Raw genomic sequence first — 27,848 nt, 5'->3', positions numbered from 1 at the left:
GGCCCACCAGTAGGAGTTGTATGTTAGATGATTGTCTTTTTGATATCATCTAGGTTTGCTACTACCTGATATGTTATATGTTGGCATGATATGTTGTATGTGATAGTAGTAGAGTTCGGTTGTTAGGACCGAAGGGTAATCAGACACCCCATATATGTCTGATATTATGTTTGTGTTATGATATATGTGATGGTAGTAGTAGGGGGTGGGTGAAATAGTCCCATAGGTTCGGTTGTTAGGACCGAAGGGTAGTCAGCACACCAGAATAGCTCGACATGGGTAGGTCAGCGCCCCAGAATGGCTTGACACGGGTAGGACGGCACCTCAGATTGGCCGCACGAGTAGTTGGCACCCCAGAATGGCCGTACCGGGTAGTCAGGCACCGCAGAATAGCCTGGCAGTATGTATGTTATGTATTGTATGGTATGTGGTACGATGGGGGAACTCACTAAGCTTTGTACTTACAATTTACAGTTTTGGTTTCAAGTACCTCTTCATCGAAGGGGAGGGAGCTGGCACGGTAGCGGCACATGATGCACACACACTAGTTTCCGCATCTATTAGATTTCTCTGGGATTTATACTCTGATGTTTCGATTGGTTGTATGAGTTGACTTTTGAACATGGTTTATGTTGTGATGTACTTTGATCAAACAATGTTTTTATTTATTAACGTTTTCTAAAGTAATGTTTTAAAAACGAAATTTTTGGACGTGAAAATTGGGTCGTTACACAAAGCAAACTAAGATGAGTGCATCATATGTCAAAATGACCACTCCAAGTTCCATTTTCCATCTACGCTATTTTTGACGGCCATGGTGGCTTCGAAACAACATCATACTTCAAAAATCACTCCATGGAATTATTCTTTCCAGATTACAAGCTCGCACAATCTTCATATATGAATTAACAGGGCCGACTCTATTATTTTAAGGGCCATGTGCTAAGAAGAAAAATAGAGCTCCTAAATACAATTTTTTAATATATAAGGAAAACAAATTTAAGACGGTGAATTTTCGTTACGAAAAACTTAAAAGTAAATTAATTAATTAAAAAGGATCATATTGAATTTTATAAAAACTTTATTGGCTAATTATATAACTTTTTAAAACTGATACGTTAAACATATTAGGAGGGGTTGATTATGAAATATATAGTATAAAGAAATGGTCAAAAGTGTAACTTGAATTTAAAACATCATCAAGCTATGAAAGAGGATAGAACCAGCATTGCTTTAGAATAAAAGACACACATTTTCCAATTGGGCTACCCAAACTCTATCAAATATTTTGAATAAATTCATATATATTTAGTTTTCAATATATCATTTAATTAAATCTCGGGCCTTATTTTTCTCGGGGCCCTGTACGGCTGCCCCTCTTGCCATCCCCCCCCCCCCCCCCCCCCCCACCCCAAAAAAAAAAAAAAAAGAAAAAAAAAGAAAAAAAAAAAAAAAGGGGCTTATGAATTAATCATTTTTAAAGGATCTAAAACATTTCCATTGAAAAGCCTTTTAAATAGCTAACCAAACACTCACTAACAAAAGTAGTACCAACATTTTACTATGGGATGGGGTGTGCAAAAAAACCGCTAAACCGAAAAACAGAACCGATCCGACCAATCCGAAACCGGACAAAATCTGGAACCGACAAAAAATCGAAACCAAAGAAACCAACTATCAATAGGTCGGTTACGGTTTGGATATTTCAATATCCGCGGATACCCGAACCGAACAATGATATATACACACACACACACACACACACACACACACATATATATATATATATATATATATATATATATATATATATATATATATATATATATATATGCGAAAAAAACAAATGTATCACTAAATGAATCAATAATAACATGATTCATCAAAAAAAATCACGAAAAAACATTTCAATGATTAATTTTTATAATGATTTTCTTGATATTCACTAAAATTGTCATAAAAGTGAATTTTTTTTCTTGAATTACCTAAAAATGAATAATGAAGGTGTTTTTTTTGGAATTTTTTCTTGTGAATCATCTTAATTTTGATTCATGTAATGATTCATTTCATTTTTTGCTAAGAAAATATGCATCTAAAAAAATTTCTTACCTTTCCACCAAAAATTTCCTTCTTATTTGATCTTGACTCTATCTTTCTATCTATATATATATATATATATATATATATATATATATATATATATATATATATATATATATATATATATTAGTCAATTTAAAAGTAATTAAATTAAATAGACTTAAAAAAAAATAAGAAACTGGATGATATATGTTTATCGCTTATATCTGCTTCATAAATTGTGTGTCTTATGTTTTCTTATTAACTGTATGGTATATGTTTTCTGTGTGCATGTATTGTTATCCCTAAAATTGAGAAATTGTTTTTATATTCATCATGTTTTATGGTTGATTTTATTATTATAGTTATCATATAAATTCTAATGTATAATTTCAACTTCAACAAGTTTTCTTACTTCCAAATTGACATATTGGTAGTTTGCATTTTTTTATTATATTTTCAATTTGTTATATTTAGTGGGTACCCGTAAATTGACCCGTGGTTACCCACCTTCAAACGGTTCGGTTCGGTTCCAGTTTTTACCCAATTCGGTTCGGTTTCGGTTAGTGCGCATTAGATATCCGCTTTGTGCATGGTTACGGTTCACAATTTTATGAATATCTCTTAACTATGCGGGAGCCACATTAACTGTTTAATCCTCATACAACAAATGTAAATCGTTAATACCAGTTTTCGGAATTTTAAAAGCTTAGAAGACAAATTTCACAAGCGTTTGAGTAAAGAGAAATGGCCTTTTAGCACCTCTTTCCAAGAGATAGGAGAATCGCTCACTCACTGCTTAATAAGAAAGTGGAAACACATATTGCTTTAGTGAAAAAAGAATCAATCATTAGTGATGCTCTCCCAAGAATCTCTTGCGAAAACAACAAATTAAGAAAACAGGAAATACTGTTTTTGTAAAACAAGCATGAATCGATCGTGATATTCTACGGGAGAATCACACGCTTGCCGGAAAACCATTACTGAGAGTCTTTGTAAGCATGGTCAACTAGCTTTGGTTTTGTCTCCCTCAATCTAGTGCAGTCTTGTGTCGGAATGGAATCACAATTTCATTGTCACAAGAGGATATGTCGTGTTATTTAGATGAGAAGAGAGTGGAAGAATTAGGAGGGTATACAAAAGATGGGCATCTCAACTATGTGTTGCCGGTCCTGCGGGCCCTACCAGGCTGGCATATGGAGTTACCAATCGGTTAGAAAATCATCCCTTCTTAGAAAACAAGAAGCGAGACAAATGGTATTGAGCAAAGATATTGAGTTTATGACTTTCGTATGTGCTGGGATTTGGGATGTGGTATCAAATCAAGAAGCTGTTGGTGTTGCGACTTCATATATATGGGTGATAATTTTACTGCTATATGTTGTGGTTTTGTTTTGATAACAATCAGCTCGAGTCTGTTATGCGTTCGGGTTGCTTGTGATTATGGTTAGGGTGTTGTTTGATTGCATAAAGGGAATTAGAACGTGAATACACATGATTATTTATTATTGTGTTTGTGGTAAAGTCTATTTGTAGGGCTGCTTCATAAGAGTTTGAAAAAGAAGTCTAAAATTTCGTAGTGGAGTTGATTCTACCATGAAAGATTATAGCGATAATTGGTTTTTGCGTGTCTCTGCGTGTCATATCAGCTGTTGTTTGAATCCATATACGTTTAAAGGTACGTTAATATGTGTATAACATAATATATCTATATATGGGTTTTTATGGACTGGTGCCTATAAGTTTGGTGTGAACCTCTAGTCATTAGTATATATAGTTAATCAATACCTTTACAGATGACAATATCCACAAGAAACAGAAACAGAAATAGTATTTGATGTTTTAAAATGAGAGCTAGATAAACATCACTCTGTCCAAGTAATATCCAAATCTCCCCAGTTATCCTCGGATACACCTAAGGCCTTCCACACTGCTTTGGAAGCGTCAACAATATTATTAGGGCAAGGTGGTTGATAGTCATGATCACCATCGCACCCCATAGTAGAGTCACACTCATCCACAACCATTGCCTTTACACTCCTCCCATTTCCATTGATGGTAATATACTTGTGGCACCTATCCCCTCCTTTGTACCATCCAGTTGACAGCGCCACAACTGGTGTGTCATCAGAGTGGTATTGGTTGTCACACTCCGATGGACCACCACCATCACCACCCTTTTGGAAACTGTTTATTGTTAGTGTTGCTTTAGTATCGCCTGTCACCGGAGGCGAGCATGTATACGTGGTGTAAAACTTACCTTGGACACAACAATCCGAGTTGTTCTCACGGTTGCATTCTCCTGGAGGCGGTTTTCTTCCCCGGATATCACCACTTGGTTTGCAAGTCTGAGCATTGATCTCCAATGAAGTAGTTGCCAGGAGAACCAAGAACAGAACAAAACGGAAATTCTTCATTGCCTTTTAGATTTTGCTAGTTACTCTTTACAATGCTGCTGGATGAGTAGAAAGGCAAATGGGTTGTGCTAATATAGCCTTTTGCTTAACAGAAAGCCAAGATGTTACTAGTTACTCTTTACAATGCTGCTGGATGAGTAGCAAGGCAAATGGGTTGTGCTAATATAGCTTTTTGCTTAACAGAAAGCCAAGATAATAGTCAACTCTGTTGTATATTATTTTTTTCAAGTGGCAGATGTTCTTCTAAGGCAATAAAAATCCTTTGGATTTTCACATTCCCTTTTAAGAAGACCAAGTAATTTTGAGTGCACGGACATACTACAATATTGTCCATTATGCTGCATGTTGTGTCTAATTTTGTTTGATCGTTGATTTATAAAGTATATCTAAAATTACAGCCATAATTCTTTTATTTGGGGAAAATATTTTACATTGATACTGTAAAAATAATAGTTACAAACTTTTACTAATATAGCCGCATATTTGTCTTGTATACTACACATGCAGGTAAAAGCAAGTTAGGATAATTGATACTCCATATTACTTAATTAGTACGTAACATTATTCATCATTCCACATAATTAATCATGACCTTATCATATTACGTTTTAACCCTTTGGTTATTGCATCAAAATAAATGTACAATATATCAAGCTGTATGTATACATTTGGTACAAATATAGTAGAACAATTGACGTTAAGAATCCTTTGGCTATTATTCCGCAGTTAACCACCTACGTAGGATTCGATGCAAGTTGATACGTGCCGTTGACATGGTCCGGTTTACTAATCAATTTACAATATTTGAAAATTTGATTCCAACTAATGTTTTAAAAACTGTTTTGAACCGGTTGGACCGAAAACCGTGGGAGAGAACGGTTCAACTATCACTGATTTTATGTGAATTTCTGAAACGGATTGATAAGATATAACCAACTACATTATTACATCGAATTATTTTAATCTTTTAAAATGACAATTGATAAATAAAATAATTACATTCGAAACATAAGAATAAGTTGTGGATGAGTGTTACACAAATAAATTATATTAATTTGTTTAATAACGACATTTGATATATAGTAGAATTGTGTCGGGCTGAAGAACAAAACGGTTGCCATTGAATTGTTGTGGATTGCCAGACTGGGAGTACAGTTGATGACGAATCTGAAAAGAAAAACAAATAGAAATTAGAAAAATACAAAATAATATATTAAGGGAAAATTCTCTTTATATGTTAGTAGGAATCGTATAGTCTTATAATAGAATATGAAAAAGACAGTCTAGATGCAAAAGAACAAAAAACATTACATATATGAACAAATTACAAATGTAGCAATTTTGACCAAATGGATTAATATATTCTAACTATATATATATTATAATGATACACTCAAAACCGTTAACTTATATATACATAGTGGCAATGATCTACACTCCCACAACAAACTCTAACTTCATTAAATTTTGTTTAATATGATTTAGATCCCTAATTTCAATCAAACAAATTCTTACTTAATACGCATGTCTTGTTTGTTTTGTTTTTGAATTTCAATATCAATATCCCAACTATCCTATGTGAAATTTAGGGATACCCTTCGAGACATTATGTTCCGGTGTGATTTTCGATTTATTCAGATTTCATTAAACTGATTATGTTCAAATTTCAATGTCAATTCCCAACAATCCATGTGTGAAATTTTTGAATACCCTACAATACATAAAGTTCCATTGTTAGTTTTGATTAATTCATAATAATAAACTATATTTGATTGAATAGGGTTGTGGCTTTTCTTTGTTCATATGAGTATTTCGTTAGTTTTGATTGGATTTAAGTTGAAGGCTTGTGTTTGAAGGTAAATAACACTTTCATGTTATTTTCTATATAATGAGTGAACTTAAGGGTAATTCATTAAAAATAGGCAATCAAGTTTTCTATTTTAAATGTGAATGGAAGTTTATATAATTAGACAATAGAACAATTAATTTAGGTTATAGAGATCATATGTATCGTTGTTAAAAGTTGTATTTAAATCTTTATGGCTCATAATGAAAAGCTTGTTGTCTAGAGCATTTGATACATTACCGTTGAATGTTAGATAATTTTGTTGAATTGGGCCTCAACATTTCGAAACCATTAGAAATTGAGGGATCTCACTAGGTTAATTGTTTTTACAAACACAATTAATGTCTTTGAAATGAGTTTACACATGCTAGTTTGGTTGTTCTAGTTGCACACCTACTATCTTGTTTAGCCTACTAGACGTGATATGTAGAGTGACTCTTGCTTCATTTGCATCTATCTCATGGACTAATGCATTTGTATTCACCTTTTAATATATTGTAAATATCCAGATAGTTTCAAAACAATACTCCCCTCCCCCCGACAAAAAGATTCAACCCAAACATGAAATCAAAAAGTCTCCCAAAGACATCAGAAGTCACATGAAAAGCAAACTAAGATGAGTTTCCTTCTACGCTATTTTTAACGGCCATGGCAGCTCCGAAACAACATCATACCTGAAAAATCACTCCATGTGTCACACCCCCGCCGAGACGGCGGAACATGCCGGGCTGTGTGACTAAGTTCATGGATCATAGATAAATTGAATATACAGCACAAGTACAACAATAAACAAAACAACATTTCATTACATATTTATGTTTTCATACAAGGTTCCTACAGATAGTAATAAAATAATAATACGAGTTTGCCTTAACAGTTAGGCATAACAGTTCAAAAGTAGAAAATTAAAGTACTTGCGAGCCATGTTTTCCATCGTCTGAGTGTGCCCGAAATTTCACTGATTTCCTGAGAATAAATGTATTTTAAAAGTCAACACGAGGTTGGTGAGAGTCACAGGTTTTCTGCTAGCCGCAGTAATAATACTTTTCAAAAGTCCAAAAGTATATTTTTCTTGTATAACAATAGTTGAAACAATGCTTGTCATGAGTCTTTAAAAGCGAAAAAGTAATTTTATAAATAAATCTATGCTTTTAAAGAAAACGTGTTCGTAATAACTTCATGAAAGTTTGAATATATCCATTGTATACGTAACCACTGTACTTAAAAACAGTTCTGAAAGAAACCAAACCTATGGTTGTAGTGAAAAAGTGAGAGAGATTCGTGTTAATGTTTTTAATGAGTTCTATAATCGAACTATGGACGAAAAGTCCCCCTCCCTACGACGCTTCATTGGATGTCGTAGTAACGATCGTAGACACATATCACCTGCTACGATTGATCAGTCGATGGTTGTAGCTAGCAACCGTAGGTGGGGTTGTCAACCCCATATAGATCTATATATATATGTACATCGCTCCGAAGATTAACGATTATAGTAGTGTGGGGCAGGCTAAGTGATTAAACTCAGCTAATGAATAGTAGCGTCTCACTCAAAAACCATTAACAAAAAGTTTGTGAATAACTCTCAGTCCTAACTTAATTATAGATAAGTACTGGGCATAATGAATTTCGTAGTATAGTATTTGTAAAGTCGAGTATGGTTGACGTATTTATAAAAGTATAAATTACTCGCTCTTATGGAGATATGTATTTTATCATAACGATCTTATATAAGTGTGAAAAGTCTTATTAATGATAGTATTCAGATATGGAAGTCTTTATAACTTTAAACTTGTAGCATGCATATCATATAAGACTTATGTATTTGCATAATAAATACTATTTAGCACATGTATTCTTCCCCAAGAATAAATAAAATATTGAAAAGGGGCCGTAACTCTCACCTTATCGAGTGGTTAACAAGTAGTTCTGAAAGTCGAGATGTGTTGCCGAGAGGTCATGATTTCTGGGATAAATCCAATTTCCTAGAAATATTTTTCATAAATCAATATTTGGTAGAGATTGGGTATTTGAACTAGTTTAATGATTTATAAATTTTCTAAATGTTTATTTTCTATTGAAAGGATTTTTCGAGATTTGGGTAGATTATGAATATTTCACATGTATGTTTAGGGCTTAGGACTTCATTTGAAAACAGTTTTTGGGAGTGAGGGGTTGAATATGGACAATATCATACTTTGGGGACTGTATGTGGAAAAATCGCATGCATGTTTGTGTATTTGGCTCATGAATAGGAGGGTTTTGTTCTTCTTCTTCGTCGTCGCAGGTTATCACAGTAAAAAAAAATTGTATTTCATTTGGTTTTCGTTCAATGATGCATGCGATATTTGGAATCAATTTTAATGGGGTGGAGATGCTTACTAGTGACAAAACGGAGGCCAGAAGTGATGGAGATCCGTGGTTGTCGCTGCAACAGGATGCCGATGGGGGTGGTGGTTTTGATGCTGCTGCCTTCGTTCTTTCTTCTTTCAATTGTATTTCGATGCAGGAAGTGTGGAGAAGTTTTTCGGGATCGAAATTAATAGCAATGTCAGCTTAGGGATGAAGTTTTTTTGGATTGTGGCAGTGGGTGTTTGAAGGTTGCAGTGGGTGGTGGGTGATGGCTGGCAGCCTCCTGCTGCCGTTTCCTGGCTTGGTTTGGCAGCTGGTCGACGGAAAGGAGAGAGGGCAGCTGCTGGGTGTGAACAAAGGGGTGTTTGTTGGTGATCTTGATAAAGGAAGGTGGCTAGAAGTGGTGGAATAAGGTGATTTGGGTGGTGGTAATGTTGTACCCGTGAGAAGAAGAAGAGATAAAGATGAGAGTAATATGCGATTGGTTGTGTGGAAGGAAGGAGGCTCATGCATTCTTTTAATAGCCAAATGAGCTCACCCACAAGCCTTGTTAGGCCATGCTTCCACCCATGCATGTACTTATTTGGCAAAGCTTTCACTCAAGAAGAAGGGAGGGAGGGAGAAGGAAACCCACGTGTGTTTATACCAGCTGGAAGAGGATCAGATTTTTGTAGTCCTTCACCCCATGTGGGCCCCACATGGGGTTATACCTCTATTTCATGTCCAAAACATGCAAAAATCGGATGCATCGGGATTCGTGCATCGGGGATTTTTTTCGAAAGCACCGTTAAGTAGAGTATAATTCAAGGATTCCAGAACATCAAACAGATTAATTTTTGGAGTTACGGATCTCTGGGAAATTGCGTTTGAAGTTTTGTGTCTTAACGGTAGGTGGTGTCCATTTTCACGACTTTCATAAATATTTTCGTAAAAATTATTTCGGGTGTGAAATTAAATAATATACTACATCCTGATTCCAAAAATGCTTTCGTAAATCCCGCCGACAAAGCGTAAATGCCTCAACGGATCGTTTTGGTTTACGCGATTAAAGAAAACAGTGTTTTACTGTCCGTTTTTCTTATAACGGTTGTATCTTTTGCATACGAACTCCATTTTGGACGTTCTTTATATTTTCAGAATTAGGGGAACATGTACTATCATATTTTAATGTTTGTTTTGCTCAAAAATGATTAATGCTAAATTTCAGTTTTCAAATGCATTAGGCAGCGCTGCAGTTGAGCGATCTGATTTGGTTACTAGTTTACACGTTTGGGCATAAAAATATCAATAGATATTACATAATAATTGAAATTAACTCATTTACATTACACACGTGGAAGGTATCGTGAACCTTGTTGAGCTCTTCTCGTAGCTTGAGCTTATAAGCTACCGGACCAACTCTTGCTAGGATCTCAAAGGGTCCGATGTAACATGGGTTTAGCTTTCCTCTTTTTTCGAATCTAATGACACCCTTCCATGGGGAAAGTTTTAGTAGGACTCGGTCTTCTACTTTGAATTCCAATGGTTTGCGTCTGTTGTCAGCATAACTCTTCTACCGTCTACGTGCGGCTTTTAGCCGTTCTTTTATTTGAACAATCTTTTATGTTGTCTCCTGAATGATTTCAGGTCCAGTGAATAGTGTATCTCCAATATGTTTTCCTGCTAGTTGGGTATCTCCAACCTCTGCCCAGCATAATGGTGAACGACATTTGCGCCCATACAAGGCCTCGAATGGAGCGGTGTTTATACTAGTGTGATAACTGTTGCTGTAAGAGAACTCAACTAATGGCAACTGAGTATCCCATGCGCTACAAAAGTCTATCACACAAGTGCGAAGCATATCTTCTAGAGTTTGTATTGTCCTTTCGTTCTGGCCATCCGTTTGAGGACGATATGTTGTACTCATGTCGAGTTTTGTGCCTAGGGACCTTTGCAGTGATTGCCAAAATCTGGAAGTGAATCTACTATCTCGGTCCGAGATGATAGATATTGGCACACCGTGTAGTCTGACTATCTCCTAGAGATAATTTTTGGTGAGTTTTTCCATCTTATCAGTTTCCTTGATGGCTAAGAAGTGAGCGGACTTGGTCAAACGGTCAACCACTACCCATATGGTATCGTAACCGCTTGATGTCTTGGGCAACTTTGTTATAAAGTCCATTGTTATTTGTTCCCACTTATATTTTGGAATTGGTGGTTGTTGTAGCAGGCCAGACGGCTTCTAGTACTCTGCCTTGACCTTGGGCAGGTCAAACACTTACTGATATAGGTGGCAATTTCTGCCTTCATATTGGGCCACCAATAATGATTCTTGAGATCGAGATACATCTTGTCTGATCCGGGATGTATTGAGTATCTTGACTTGTGAGCTTCATTTAAAACCAAATCTCTGACTTCTCCAAATCTTGGAGTCCAAATTTGGTTCATGAAGTGTCGCGTTCCATCATCTCTGAGGTCGAACTGTTTGTCCATGCCTCATTGGTTTTCTTCCATGATGTTCTCAGGTTTAAGTGCTTCTAACTGAGCATCACGAATTTGAATAGTGAGGTTCGGGTGGATGGTTAGGGTTAGAGCCTTTACACAAAGAGGCTTTGCCCATTCCTTCCTGCTTAAAGCATCTGCCACAACGTTTGCTTTACTGGGATGATAACAAATTTCACATTCATAATTGTTTAGTAATTCGACCCATCTTCGTTGTATCATATTGAGCTCTTTTTGATCAAAAATGTGTTGAAGGCTCTTGTGGTCTGTGAATACAATGCACTTTGTCCCGTATAGATAGTGTCTCCAAATCTTCAAGGAAAATACTAGGGCTCCAAACTCTAAGTCATGGGTAGTGTAGTTTGTCTCGTTTGGCTTCAGTTGTCGGGATGCATATGCAATAACCTTATTCCTCTGCATCAGTATACACTCTAACCCTTGACGTGAGACATCACAATATACTACAAAGTTGTCGGGATGCATATGCAATAACCTTATTCAGTTGTCGGTGCACCGCATAACAATTGCTTCAATTTTCGGAAGGCAGACTCTTGACTGTCTCCCCAGTCGAACTTTTTGTCTTTGTGGGTTAGTGCAGTGAGAGGCTTGGCTATTTTCGAGAAGTTCTTGATAAATCTCCGATAATATCCTGCAAGCCCTAAGAATTGGCGTACTTCAGTTGGTGTTATTGGTGCTTTGCAATTCTTGACCGCTACAATCTTTGCGGGATCGACGTGAATCTCTTTACTACTGACCACATGTCCGAGGAAATGAACTTCGTTAATCCATAATTCACACTTAGAAAACTTTGCATAAAGTTTCTCCTTTCTTAACAATTCCAAAATTAAACGCAAGTGTTGGCCATGTTCTTCCTTGGTTTGTGAGTATATTAATATGTCATTGATGAAGACAATCACGAATTTTTCCAAGTAAGGTTTACACACCCGATTCATAAGGTCCATGAATATGGCTGGTGCATTGGTGAGTCGAAATGGCATAACTAGAAACTCGTAGTGACCGTATCTAGTTCGAAATGCCGTTTTTGGAATATTTGTTTCTTGAACTCTGAGTTGATGATATCCGGATCGTAAGTCAATCTTTGAGTATTAGCATGATCCTTGTAGTTGATCGAACAGGTCATCGATCCTCGGGAGTGGATACCGATTTTTAATAATGAGCTTGTTCGACTCTCGATAGTCGATGCACCTCCTAAACGAACCATCCTTCCTTTTGTCAAACAATACCGGGGATCCCCATGGAGAGAAACTTGGCTGGATAAAGCCTTTGTCGAGAAGTTATTGAAGTTGATTGGATAGTTCTTGCATTTCTGATGGAGCCACGTGATAAGGAGACCGTGCCACTGGTGCTGCACCCGAGATAAGGTCGATTCCAAATTCAACCTATCTGATAGGAGGTACTCCAGGTAGGTCTTCTGGAAATACGTCCGGGTAGTCCCACACTTGTGGTATGTATTTGATTTCCTTACCCTTGCCTTGCGTATCCACCACGTGGGCCAAGAAAGCGTAGCATCTCTTCTGCAAATACTTCCTTACCTTCATGTAAGTAATGACTCGTAGGTTCTTCCCTACCTTGTCTCCATAAATCACAAGGGCTTCATCGTTTGGTAAGGGTAATCGCATAGCCTTTTTGTAGCATAAAATCTCCGCTCGATGGGTAGATAACTAATCCATTCCGATGATTACATCAAAACTTCCAATAGTCATGGGCATTAGGCTGACATAGAACACGTGATTATTCAGGGTGAGAAAGCAGTTGGTGAGTATCTCTAAGGTGCTTTCTATTTGACCATTGGCTACTTCTACCGTGTAAGCATTATTGAGTTTCCATGATTCATGATTTATCATTTTTCTAAACTTATGGGAAATAAAACTCTTGTCGGCACCAGTGTCAAATAATACAGAGACATAAATATTGTCGATAGGAATCATACCAGTAACCACAGTTGGTTACTAGCGTACATATCCCGCACCTATCACAAATGCCATTCCTTTACCACCCTGTCTCTTCAGCTTAGGACAGTCTTTCCTGAAATGTCCCGGTTGGCTGCACTCGAAGCTGGTTCGACTTTCTCTTGAGGTAGTAGTTGAGGCTATGTTGTTTGGGTTCTTTTTGCAAAATCTGGCAGTATGACCCCTTAATTTGCAGTTGTTATAGATAATGCAGTCTCAAACATGATGATAATTGCACTTAGGGCAACGAGGTAGAGCTCCAGCGTAGGGCTTTACTGGAGTGGGAGTGGTTGTGACTGCAGCATACACTGTTACAGGCTCTGGGTTTCGTTTACGGTGCTTGAAGTTCCCTTTCGGCTTCCCCTGGAACTTTCTCTTAGAATTCCTAGTTTGGTTCTTTTTCTTTTGCGGGGGACATGGTGCCCTGTCGGATACATTGCTCAGTCAAGTCATAAGCCAGTTGCTTGGTGCTGTCAAAAGTGGATGGTCTGGATGTAGTAACCAGACCTTAGACTAGCGATGCTAATCCCCAAATGTTTCATGCCTTTTCCAAATGGGCTACCCAAACTCTATGAAATATGTTGAATAAATTCATATACATTTAGTTTTTAAATATATAATATAATTAAAACTCGGGCTCTTTTTATTTCGGGGCCCTATGCAGCTGCTCCTCTTGCCCCCCTTCCCTCCCCCCACCCCTAAAATCGAGCCTGTGAATTAATCATTTTTAAAGGATCTAAAATATTCCCATTGAAAAGCCATTCAAATACTTGACCATACCCTCACTAACAAAAGTAGCATCAAAAGTTACTATGGGATGGGGTGTACAAAAAAACCGCAAAACCGAAAACCGAACCAATCCGGCCAATCCGAAACCGGACAAACTGAAACCGACAAAAAACCGAAATGGGCTACCCAATGCCTTTTCCAAATGGGCTAACCAAACTCTATGAAATATTTCAATATCCGCGGATACTCGAACTGAACTGTTATATATATATATATATATATATATATATATATATATATATATATATATATATATATATATATATATATATTAGTTAATGTAAAAGTAATTAAATTCAATATATATATGTATATATATATATATATATATATATATATATATATATAGGAAAAGGGAATATACATTACAGCCCCGCCTAAGCTTAGGTACTAAACCTCTTCAAAATACATTGTTTTACTATATAAAGATTACGGTTAATTGATTCACGATTAATACTTCAAGATGTAAATTCAAGATCGACACAATAGGGTTTAGGGTTTAGGGTTTAGGGTTATGTTGAGAGTTTAGGGTTTAGGGTTTAGAGTTAAGGTTTAGGGTATAGGGTTTAGGGTTAGGGTTTATGGTTTAGGGTTTAGATTTAGGGTTTAGGGTTTAGCTTTAGTGTTTTGGGTTTAGGTTTAGATTTATGGTTTAGTAATGTTCACTTGGATGAAGTAATAAACGATAATTGAGGAAAGAAAACGGAGATAATAAAACGATAATGAATGAAAGAAATGTTATGGAGAATTATATATTTACCAAATGAAACCAAACCGGGTATATTTAGCATGTTAAAACGTTATATTTTAGAGTTTAGTACCTAAGCTTAGGTGGGGCTGTAATGTATATTTCATATCCCGTATATAAATATATATATATATATATATATATATATATATATATATATATATATATATATATATGTATATATGTATATATATGTATATATGTATATATTAGTTAATGTAAAAGTAATTAAATTAAATAGACTTAAAAAAATGAGAAACTAGATGATATATGTTTTCTCATCTAACATGCTCGTTAATGTCTATGGTATTTTTGTATTAGAACTTAGAACTTTAGATTTTTATCGCTTATATCTGCGTCATAAATTGTGTCTTTATGTTTTCTTATAAACTGTATGGCATATGTTTTCTATGTGCATGTATTGTTATCCCTAAAATTGAGAAATTGTTTTTATATTCATCATGTTTTATGGTTAATTTTATTATTTTATCATATAAATTCTAATGTATAATTTGAACTTTAACAACTTTTCTTACTTCCAAATTGACTTATTGGTAGATTGTATTTTTTTATTATATTTTCGATTTGTTATATTTATTAGTGGGTACCAGTAAACAGACCTGTGGTTACCCATCTTCAAACGGTTCGGTCCGGTTCCAGTTTTTATACAATTTGGTTCGGTTTCGGTTAGTGCACATTAAAAATCCGCTCTGTGGTTACGGTTCACAATTTTATGAATATCCGAACCGAACCGCTCTGTGAACACCCTTAACTATGCGAGAACCACATTAACTGTTTAATCCTCATACAACAAATGTAAATTGTTAATACCAGTTATCGGGATTTTAAAAGCTTAGAAGACAAATTTCACAAGCGTTTGAGTAAAGAGAAATGGCCTTTTAGCACCTCTTTCCAAGAGATAGGAGAATCGCTCACTCACTGCTTAATAAGAAAGTGGAAACACATATTGCTTTAGTGAAAAAAGAATCAATCATTAGTGATGCTCTCCCAAGAATCTCTTGCGAGAACAACAAATTAAGAAAACAGGAAATACTGTTTTTGTAAAACAAGCATGAATCGATCGTGATATTCTACGGGAGAATCACACGCTTTCCGGAAAACCATTACTGAGAGTCTTTGTAAGCATGGTCAACTAGCTTTCATTTTGTCTCCATCAATCTAGTGCAGTCTTGTGTCGGAATGGAATCACAATTCCATTGTCACAAGAGGATATGTCGTGTTATTTAGATGAGAAGAAGAGAGTGGAAGAATTAGGAGGGTACACAGAAGATGGGCATCTCAACTATGTGTTGGCGGTCCTGCGGGCCCTACCAGGCTGGCATATGGAGTTACCAATCGGTTAGAAAATCATCCCTTCTTAGAAAACAAGAAGTGAGACAAATGGTATTGAGCAAAGATATTGAGTTTATGATTTTCGTATGTGCTGGGATTTGGGATGTGGTATCAAATCAAGAAGCTGTTGGTGTTGCGACTTCATATGGGTGATAATTTTACTGCTATATGTTGTGGTTTTGTTTTGATAACAATCAGCTCGAGTCTGTTATGCGTTCGGGTCGCTTGTGATTATGGTTAGGGTGTTGTTTGATTGCATAAAGGGAATTAAAACGTGAATACACATGAGTATTTTATTATTGTGTTTCTGGTAAAGTCTATTTGTAGGGCTGCTTCATAAGAGTTTGAAAAAGAAGTCTAAAATTTTGTAGTGGAATTGATTCTACCATGAAAGATTATAGCGCTAATTGGTTTTTGTGTGTCTCTGCGTGTCATATCAGCTGTTGTTTGAATCCATATACATTTAAAGGTACGTTAATATGTGTATAACATAATATATCTATATATGGGTTTTAATGGACTGGTGCCTATAAGTTTGGTGTGAACCTCTAGTCATTAGTATATGTAGTTACATCAATACCTTTACAGATTACAATATCCACAAGAAAAAGAAACAGAAATATGTTTGATTTTTTAATAGGAGAGCTAGATTAATATGCATCACTCTGTCCAAGTAATATCCAAATCTCCCCAGTTATCTTCGGATAACCCTAAGGCCTTCCACACTGCTTTGGAAGCGTCAACAATATTATTAGGGCAAGGTGGTTGATAGTCGTGATCACCATCGCACCCCATAGTAGAGTCACACTCATCCACAACCATTGCCTTTACACTTCTCCCATTTCCATTGATGGTAATATACTTGTGGCACCTATCCCCTCCTTTGTACCATCCAGTTGACAGCGCCACAACTGGTGTGTCATCAGAGTAGTATTGGTTGTCACACTCCAATGGACCACCACCATCACCTCCCTTTTGGAAACTGTTTATTGTCAGTGTTGCTTTAGTATCGCCTGTCACCGGAGGCGAGCATGTATACGTGGTGTAAAACTTACCTTGGACACAACAATCCGAGTTGTTCTCACGGTTTCATTCTCCTGGAGGCGGTTTTCTTCCCCGGATACCACCACTTGGTTTGCAAGTCTGAGCATTGATCTCCAATGAAGTTGTTGCCAGGAGAACCAAGAACAGAACAAAACCGAAATTCTTCATTGCCTTTTAGATGTTGCTAGTTACTCTTTACAATGCTGCTGGATGATTAGCAAGGCAAATGGGTTAATATAGCATTTTGCTTAACAAAAAGCCAAAATAATAGTCAACTATATTGTATTTTTTTTTTCAAGTGACAGATGTTCTTCTACGGCAATAAAAATCCTTTGGATATTCACTTTCCCTTTTAAAAAACCTAGTACTTTTGAGTGCACGGACATACTGCAATTTTGTCCATAATACGTGCATGTTGTGTCTAATTTGGTCTCATTCTTGATTTATAAAGTGTATCTAAAATTAGAGACACTATTCTTTTATTTGGAGAAAATATTTTCCATTGATTCTGTAAAAATAATACACTATTAGAAAATTGAAAGGCTTCCTACAAGCTATTTGGTTGGTGTTTAGTAGGAAACAACACATACCAACAAAGTTCTGACGCAATTAGTTTGCTAGAAAAAGGGCTAGCTGTGGGAAACATGGTTTCTACAAAATTCCAACGGAATTTCTGATAAATTTCCAATGGATTTTTCAGTAGGAAACTTCCAACACTTTTCCAACAAAATGTATTGACACACTGTTTTCCTACAATATACCAACCGAACAAGTTTCCTACCTATTTCCAATGGAATGTTCAATTTAATTAAAAAAAAACAAAAAAAATAGTAAAAGTTTTAAGAAATCCAGATTTTTTATCTGCCCATATTGAAGAAAAAACTCAATACATTAAACCTATAATAATAGAAATTTAATACATTTAACCTATAAAAATACAAATTTCATTACATTTACCTAGCCCATTAATTGTCAAAAATGAAAATCCATATAAAAAACTTGTCTTGCTTGCTTCTTTGTATACGCATAGCATAAAGTTTATCTGCACTGGATTCTAGGCCTTGAGTCTGAAAAGTGTTGAAAAAAACAAGTTAGCTATCTTATTGAACTAAGACGTATAATAACAATACTTAATTATAACAAAGATGAGTATCATATTCACTAATGGTGCTTCATGCGATGTGTTAGGTAAACTTCTTGATTCAGTGGACTTATTTGAAATTCCATTTAGCGTCTGTTTTCATCTATGAATATGGAATTGTACCAAATCGTTTTTAGGGTCATACTTGTTTCCAAGAATTAAAGCAAATGCATGAAATTTATAGTTTTGATGTGAATACCTTCTTTAATAGCATGATTATTGGTTTATAAAACGCACACTCTTAATTGTCCATTAGTTCTATGAAAATCAAGGGAATCACAATTACTACTTGCAAAAGAACCATCTTCCTGTAAAAAAAAAATTAAAAATATTATATACATGCATACAAAAGATAAGGACCTGCATAAGAGATGGTAAACAAATCCAATTTTTAGAATTGCTGGTTACATCAGTATTTCAAACCCTATAGTAAGTCAAGTTCTCTTATTATTTTTGATTAATTCATTAGAATAAACTATATTTGATTGAATAGGGTCGTGGCTTTTTTCTCTTTGGATGAGTATTTCATTAGTTTTTATTGGATTTAAGCTGTAGGCTGGTGTTTGAGGGAAAAGAACACTTTCATGTTATTTTCTATAAAATGAATTGAACTTAAGACTAATTCATTAAAAATAGGCAAACAATGTTGGGGTTGAAACACACTTTTATTCAGAACTAGAACAAAAGAGGAGCTTACACGCTCAATATTACAAGAAAAAGAAACAACCCTCTAATACTCACTCTAAGTATTACACACTACACAAAGAGGAGCTTACACGCTCAATATTACAAGAAAAAGAAACAACCCTCTAATACTCACTCTAAGTATTACACACTACACTCTCTGTTTTGTGGTACCTTAAACTGAGATTACAACTTCTATTTATAGTAAAGCTAGCCACTATAAGTACAATGGCAATTTATTGTGTTCATCGTATGAAATAAAGAGGCTGCCATTTCTAGTTGTTATTGTCAACAAAGGAGGCATTCATTTGTCAACTTAAGGGGTGGTGCAGCTACTCATGGCAGGTTCACACCTAAGTAGGTTTACACTCACATTCTCCCCCTTAAACCAACTCGGTTCAAGATTCGTCATTCCGATCATGTTTCACATTTCACCATGTTTCACGTATGCTAAAGCCTTTGTAAAGATGTCCGCCCGTTGATCCTTCGAGTTGACATATTCCACTATAATTTGCCCACGTTCAACACATTCTCGTATGAAGTGATAACAAATGTCAATCTGTTTGCTTCGTCCATGAAACACATGATTTTTCATTAATGTGATTGCTGACTTGTTATCGACATATAAGGTGATAGGCATGATATGATGTCCCGTGAACTCCTTCACGAGATTAGCAAGCCAAATGGCTTGACATGATGCTGTTGTAGCTACCATGATCACACGTGGACAAAGCAACATTCTTTTGCTTTTGGGATTGCCAAGTTATCGCATTCCTTCCCAGATAGAAAATCATTCCACTTGTGCTCTTGCTATCAACAGGGTCACCTCCAAGATCATTATCGGTAAAACCAACCATATCTTCAATTTCACGACCTCTTCCATAGTTGAGTCCATAATCAACGGTTTCTTTTACATATCGTAAGATGTGTTTTAACACTTGGAAATGCAAAGTGGTTGGTTCCTCCATCAAACGACTTGCAATTCCAGCCCAAACTGACAAGTCTGGTCGAGTGTGAGTCAAGTACCTCAAACAACCTACTACTCGCCTATATTCAGTTGGATCAACTTTTTCACCATCTTCATCCTTCTTAACCTTCAACTTATGTTCCATTGGTGACGTTGTTGGATTGCAATCTAGCAACCCAAATCGCTTTAAAATCTTTTTTGCATAAGCCGTTTGTCGCAAAGATATTCCGCACTTCTTTTGTGTAACTTCGATTCCAAAGTAGTAAGAAAGTAATCCCAAATCACTCATTTTGAATTCTTCCTTCATTTGTTCTTTGAATTCGACAACGTCGTTAGTGTTCAACCCGGTAATGATCAAGTCAACAACATAGACACCAACAATAAGAATTTTGTGTAACATCCCGGAATATCAAGAGTAGAGTTGAAGGGCTAAAAGTGAAATTGTATAAGGGCAACGCGGCGAGTCCATGGGTGGACTCGGCGAGTAGGGTCGCGACTTTGATCGCGTGTTAAGTGGCCTACTCAGCGAGTCCAAAGATGGACTCGACAAGTAGGTGTTGAGTGGAGAAAACCCTAAATCCGGAAGATGAGACCTATTTAAAGGACATTATACCCTCTTCCCAGCCTCCTTGTTCTCCCTTGAAGTCCAGAAACCCTAGATACGTGATTGTGGAGGATTGGAGTGCATTTGGAGCTTGGGGAAGTGCTTGTTGAAGAAATCTTGAAGGAGAAGAGACTTGGATCAAAGGGCTTTGCAAGGATTAGGATTAATCTTCTCTTGGAGCTTCCTTTTGAGGTATTATTTCATTGTTTAAGCTGCTATTATTTAGATTCATCATTATTGGAGGTGTTAGAGATGATATCTTTTGATGTATTGGAGTTTAGAGGTTAGATCTGAGGTTGCTACCTCAAATCTGGAATAGAGAAGGGGTTTGAATGCATAAAGGTCCCTGTTGTTGAGAGATTGATGGAGCTATGTTGTCCCAAACCCAAACCCTAGAGTGAAAATGCCTAGATCTTCTTGGATTCACGTAAAGATTGCCACTTTACGTGATGGATGGCCTTAGGAGGGGTATATCTATGGTTTGGATCATCTGCATGGCTTGGAAAGCCTCTGTATGGATTCAGACCCGGTGGTACTCAGTGAGTCACATGGGTGGACTCGGCGAGTTGCTTGAAGAAAGACTGGAACTCGACGAGTTGGAAGAACAACTCTGTGAGTTGGATGAAGATGGCCTGGAACTCGGCGAGTTGGAAGAACAACTCGGCGAGTAGGTTGAAGATAGTCGTAGACTCGGCGAGTCTATTCTTGGACTCGACGAGTCTGGTCGTAGGGTCCAAGTTTCTTTTGGAAAGGTTGTGACTCGGTGAGTTAAGGGATGACTCGGCGAGTTAAGTCACGAATTGAAGGAGGTTCTGTGTATGGGAACTCGGCGAGTCATCAGGTTGACTCGGCGAGTAAAGTCAGTCAGGGGGTAGACTTTGACTTTGACTTTGACCAAGGGTTGACCAGTTGACTTCCAGGGGTAATTTGGTAATTATTGGTATTTATTGGATTCAGTCTTTTGGGTATTGACAGTGTTGGAGTTCGGGTCGTAGGTTGCAGCAGCGTGATCTTATCCTTTCAGTCAGCAGTTGCGAGGTGAGTTATCCTCACTATATCAACAGGGTCTAAGGCACCAAGGCCGGCCCTTTATCGGATTGAGATCCGGGTATCTATTGTTATGTTATTGCTTTGATATGTTTGCATCTGGGTAGTTAGGATGGTATTCGTTAGAGACCTGGTTAAGGTCGGTATCCTGGTAGATAGGATGATGCTATGCTAGTGACCGGTTAGGTCGGTATCCTGTTAGAGTATGTTGTGTTATGTGATCTGCTAGATCGGTTTGACTAAATACGAATTGTTATGTGATTGTAGGTTTATGTACACATGGTTGTTTGGACTGGAGTTGGGTTGAGACGGGTCCTGCTTCATGCTGTAGGCCAAGATACACAGAGTGGACCGGTTGTTCCGAAGGCCCAGCGAGCGGTCCGAATAGGCTGTAGGCCCCAAGAGGACGGACCAGACATGCCGAGGCTCGGAGAGTGGACCAGGCTGACTGAAGACCCGATGCCGGCGGTCCAGTCATACTGTAGACTCAGAGTGGACCAAGTGGGTTGAAGGCCCGGTGCGGGCGGACCAACCACACTGCAGACTCGAGGGACATGACTGGACTTGGAGGATGGACCAGGTGGACTGAAGGCCCGATACGGCGGACCAGTCTCACAGTAGACCCGATATGCATGGCTGTTCTGTGATTCGTTATGATATATCATGTTATGTGTATGGTATATGTGGTTGATATTTTGGGGGTATGTCACTAAGCTTTCGGGCTTACAGTTGTGGTTTAATGTTTTTCAGGATCTTCAGGAGACTGTGGCAAGGCAAAGGTGTGATCATACCGCTCCACGTGTTTATGTTTTATGAAATGGACATGGGAATACTCTGATAATAAATGTATTGAAAACCTTTTTGTAATAACTTAATGAAGTGGGAAGTTTTTGAAAAGTTTAAATTTTATTGAAGTTTTGGTCATTACAAGTTGGTATCAGAGCCTTGGTTTGAGTGAATTGGAGGAACACTTGTGTGACTCCAGTCTCAAATCGAGGAGGGTTTTCATAAGAGAATTTAAAATGGTTTTCAAAATAAGTAAAGGAGGACGCGGAGGTACGATCAGCCGGAGCCAGTAAGTAACCCCAAAATACCATACATGATATTTGTTTTATTGAGCTTTGATAGAACAACATGCTAGTGTTAGGCTAGGGATCTTCAGGATTTCATGATGTGTTGGCTGATTTATGATGCCTGTTAGCCTAGGGTTTCCTTGTGAGAGATTTCTAGTGTTCCTCTAGTAGTGAGGATAGAGCGTTGTTATGTATGTTTTCACTAGGGTGTTGTGGTAGTACTTCATACAAATATGGGTAGGTGTGGAAGATAGTATGGGCACGTACTACTGAAAGCACAGGACCCCTACGTGTATCAGGGAAACCATGACCTCTAGGGTTGGGTTGAGCGTTGGTTCCCAAGATAGTGGGAAGTGTCTAAGATTTTGGTGATTTATTTTAAGTATGGAGATTTCAAGGCATGCTGGGAGTGGATCCGGGTCAGGATCGGGAGCAGGAGAGGGAGTTATGGGCGGGTCCGTACCACCCGAGACTGTTGGTCAGATGAGCACAGGCGATTTGGATGCGAGGATTCGTGAGATCCTGCATGATGAGGTTGCTGCATTGTTCCGGGCCGAGCTTCCAGAACTGTTTGGGTCGATCAAGACCGCCATGGTGGAGTATTTTGATGAGCGCTATGCGGCTCTGATGGAGACGGCTACCGCGGCAGCTACAACGGCTGTAGTAGCGGCAAGGGGAGGAGCTAGTAGAGGTTTTCAGTATCAGGACTTGATAATACAAAGCCTCCCACCTTTGATGGAGTTCAGGATCCGATCGTTGCTATGAGATGGTTATCAGACGTGGAGGGGTGTTTCTTCACGTGTTCATGCCCTGCTGATTAGAGGGTAAGGTGTGCTCTGAACCTGTGAAGGCTCGGGGTAAAGGATTGGTGGAGGTTGACCACGGGGTCATATTCGGATGCGCAGAGGGTTGCGGTTTCATGGGATCAGTTCAGAGAAATGTTTAGAACTCGTTATGTTCCGTAGGTTGAGAGGGAGACGTTGGCTCAGGAGTTCCTTGAGCTGAAGCAGGATTCAGAGTCGGTGATGGAAATCACCAGGATGTTTACTGAGAGGGCGATGTTTTGCCCTGAGTTCGCTTCGGAGCAGACTCAGATGTCCCGATATCTGAGTATGCTAAAGAGAGATATCAGACAGTTTGTGTCCACACAGAGGTGCGAGACCTCGTTGGAGTTGCTGGAGACCGCCAGGTGGCGTGAGTTAGAGATTGAGTTGCAGTTGCATGAGCTGAGGCAAGCTCCGGTACAGTCGCAGCTGGCGACGAAACGGTCTAAGACCGTTGATTCCAGGATGGGAGATCAGGGCAGCCACGTTTGTGGGAAGTATGGGAGGGGTCACACCAGAGTTTGTCGGTCTGGTGGTGCATGCTGCAAGTGCGGAAAGGAGGGGCACTATGCGAGGGATTGCCGACAGTCAGCGTCGGTTCGAGATTTGACGGTTTGTTATCATTGTCATCAGGTTGGGCATTTGAGGGTCAACTGCCCACAGCTTGTTGCAGGACCGGTGCAGACTCCAGCACCGGCCACTTTGAGGGTCACGGGAGGAGGTCAGGGTGGAGCGGAGCCCCCAAGGGCTCAGGGACATGCTTTTCAGCTTTCAACAGTGGAGGTCAGGGCAGTGCTGGATGCAACTGCGGGTATGTTTCTTTCTTGATATCTTTTTATCTTGTGATTATTATGGTGTGTTATTTTATGCCAGTCGTGTTGTTTGGGTTTCATGTTGGTATCCGTGTTTCCTTGAGGGTTTAGTATGGTTATGGGTTAGCATTTCGGGTTTTCGCTGGATATCTTTTGTGAGGGTTATTAGTGAATGCGGCGCTGGTTTGAATGTCGGGTGGCATCTACAGTATGAGGAGTGGCTAAGTGAAGATTGGGTTCCTTTCGAGCGGGTTGATCAGTGTGGGAATGTGTTTTCGCGAAGGTTGCTAGTGCTAGTGGGAATCAGTCGCGTGTATATGTTGGGTTTTGTGCAAGGTTATTTTGGGAGGTCGGTGATAGCGACCGGTGGTTGATAGTCAGTACCCTAAGTGGGGGAGAATTGGAGAATTCTCTGGAGGATCGACGAGTATAAAAGGTTGTTTAGCTGTATGGGTTTCAATAGTGTCTCGGTCAACCAAGGGCATTGGCAGATATGAGTGAATGGCAAGCGTGCGGGGCGGGATACAGACCATTATCGGTGGATTGTGGAAGGCCTAGGATTGGGCCGGGACTGAGTATATGGGATGGCGGTAGAGTTCGGAACCCTAGAGGGCTAGAACAGTATGCATGGGAGGATTTCCCGGAGAGGTAACTCGGAATGTTGATTGCTAATTAAGCGGTCCGGATAGACTGAAGGCTAGTAGGCGTACCAGTCAGACCGAAGGCTCGGAGGACAATCCAGCTAGACTGAAGGCCCTGGAGGGCGGTCCAGGTCTGCTGAAGGTTACAAGAGTGGTCCAGTTGGTTGAAGGCCGGATAAGGCGGTCCAGTCATGCTGAAGACTCTGCATGTGTTGTTAGATCGGTGCGGGGAAATGGTTTGAGTATGTCGCATTATGTTAGCGTTAGAAGGTCTGGCCCCGGATAATGATCATGATAGGAAGTCGAGCGTGGACTTGAGAGTCTTCGCGAGTGGATTCAAAGTATGTATGGTGCATGGGATGACGGTTATGCCATAAGGAAACGGTGTATTATTGGGTGAGCATTGTGGCATTTGTGGTAGTGTCAAGACTGCCTAGTGGATCTCCTTAGTAAGGAAGAAAGGAAAGGAATGTAGCCCCGAGAGAGAATGTAAGTCACGGAAGTGAATTAGTAGTGTGATGATATGATTAGGAGGTGTTCTAATTATGGTTATGGGCAGTGTGTGCGGCGGTGGTATGGAATCACATCCAATTTGGATGTCTGCTGAGGTCACGGAAGGAAATTCCGAGGGTGTAAAGTCAAGAGGCTCGTAAGGGATGCAGGGATGGAGTTTTGGATTCCCAGCTTGATTTCGGTGAAGGAATTGCATAGCAGTGGTTCATCCTGAGGGATGTTTTGAGGGTTGTTAGTGGATGGGTTTTGCCTAACCCTAGGGTGCTAGAGCTAGTTCAGCACATGCATGTGATTGCAAGAGGAGAACTCATGGGAGTTGCCCTGAAGAATGTTTTTTTTTTGTCAGCTTGGAATGGATAGAGTTGGACCCGGATCGGGAATCCGGTGGTGCATAGTTATTTATAGCTCATATGGGTCGAGTGATGGTTGTGATGTGGAGCAGTGTTGCATCAGGGGTGGTACTCAATTGTTAGGAGTGCTTATCAGAGGGTAAAGCCGGTGTCCGGCTTGTGTCGGTGGTCAGGACACCGCGTGAAAGGAGGAAGTGAGTTTCTGGGTTCCATGGTTGTGCCTTGAGGAGCCCTGTTGGGTTAATGCCAGGAGTTGTAATGCAAGAGAATTTCTAGAGCTGAGTTGCCACAGGCTTCGAGGGCGAAGCCTAATTTAAGTGGGGGAGAATTGTAACATCCCGGAATATAAAGAGTAGAGTTGAAGGGCTAAAAGTGAAATTGTATAAGGGCAACTCGGCGAGTCCATGGGTGGACTCGGCGAGTAGGGTCGCGACTTTGATAGCGTGTTATGCGGCTTACTCGGCGAGTCCAAAGATGGACTCGGCGAGTAGGTGCTAAGTCGAGAAAACCCTAAATCCGGAGGATGAGCCCTATTTAAAGGACATTATACCCTCTTCTCAGCCTCCTTGATCTCCCTTGAAGTCCAGAAACCCTAGATACGTGATTGTGGAGGATTGGAGTGCATTTGGAGCTTGGGGAAGTGCTTGTTGAAGAAATCTTGAAGGAGAAGAGACTTGGATCAAAGGGCTTTGCAAGGATTAGGATTAATCTTCTCTTGGAGCTTCCTTTTGAGGTATTATTTCATTGTTTAAGCTGCTATTATTTAGATTCATCATTATTGGAGGTGTTAGAGATGATATCTTTTGATGTATTGGAGTTTAGAGGTTAGATCTGAGGTTGCTACCTCAAATCTGGAATAGAGAAGGGGTTTGAATGCATAAAGGTCCCTGTTGTTGAGAGATTGATGGAGCTATGTTGTCCCAAACCCAAACCCTAGAGTGAAAATTCCTAGATCTTCTTGGATTCACGTAAAGATTACCATTTTACGTGATGGATGGCCTTAGGAGGGGTAGATCTATGGTTTGGATCATCTGCATGGCTTGGAAAGCCTCTATATGGATTCAGACCCGGTGGTACTCGGTGAGTCACATGGTTGGACTCTGCGAGTTGCTTGAAGAAAGAGTGGAACTCGGCGAGTTGGATGAAGATGGCCTGGAACTCGACGAGTAGGTTGAAGATAGTCGTAGACTCGACGAGTCTGTTCTTGGACTCGGCGAGTTTGGTCGTAGGGTCCAAGTTTCTTTTGGAAAGGCTGTGACTTGGTGAGTTAAAGAATGACTCGGCGAGTTAAGTCGCAAATTGAAGGAGGTTCTGTGTATGGGGACTCGGCGAGTCATTGGGTTGACTCGGTGAGTAGAGTCAGTTAGGGGTAGACTTTAACTTTGACTTTGACCAAGGGTTGACCAGTTGACTTCCAGGGTAATTTGGTAATTATTGGTATTTATTGGATTCAGTCTTTTGGGTATTGACAGTGTTGGAGTTCGGGTCGGAGGTTGCAGCAGCGTGATCTTATCCTTTCAGTCAGCAGTTACGAGGTGAGTTATCCTCACTATATCAACAGAGTCTAAGGCACCAAGGTCGGCCCTTTATCGGATTGAGATCTGGGTATCTATTGTTATGTTATTGCTTTGATATGTTTGCATCTGGGTAGTTAGGATGGTATTCGTTAGAGACCTGGTTAAGGTCGGTATCCTAGTAGATAGGATGATGCTATGCTAGTGACCGGTTAGGTCGGTATCCTGTTAGAGCATGTTGTGTTATGTGATTTGCTAGATCGGTTTGACTGAATACGAATTGTTATGTGATTGTATGTTTATGTGCACATGGTTGTTTGGACTGGAGTTGGGTTGAGGCAGGTCCTGCTTCGTTTTGTAGGCCAAGATACCCAGGGCGGACCGGTTGTTCCGAAGGCCCAACGAGCGGTCCGGATAGGCTGTAGGCCCCACGAGGGCGGAGCAAACATGCCGAGGCTTGGAGAGTGGACCAGGCCGACTCAAGGCCCGATGCGGGTGGACCAGTCATATTGTAGACTCAGAGAGTGGAGCAGGTGGGTTGAAGGCCCGGTGCGGGAGGACCAACCACACTGCAGACTCGAGGGACATGACTGGATTCG

At 39.1% G+C, this 27,848-nt stretch overlaps 2 pseudogenes; both read right to left on the bottom strand.

Annotated features, from left to right (window-relative positions):
• Nucleotides 1–3,944: 3,944 nt before the first annotated feature.
• LOC145038488 (kiwellin-1 pseudogene) lies at nucleotides 3,945–4,496 on the bottom strand (annotated as a pseudogene).
• A 12,199-nt stretch (nucleotides 4,497–16,695) lies between these two features.
• On the bottom strand, nucleotides 16,696–17,247 carry LOC145038487 (kiwellin-1 pseudogene; annotated as a pseudogene).
• Between the last annotated feature and the right edge of the window lie 10,601 nt (nucleotides 17,248–27,848).

Source organism: Lactuca saligna, chromosome 4 (genome assembly GCF_052625555.1).
Source record: "Lactuca saligna cultivar CGN05327 chromosome 4, ASM5262555v1, whole genome shotgun sequence".
Taxonomy (NCBI): Eukaryota; Viridiplantae; Streptophyta; class Magnoliopsida; order Asterales; family Asteraceae; genus Lactuca; species Lactuca saligna.
Note: the sequence above shows the minus strand (reverse complement) of the source record. Positions and strands in the feature narration are given on the sequence as shown.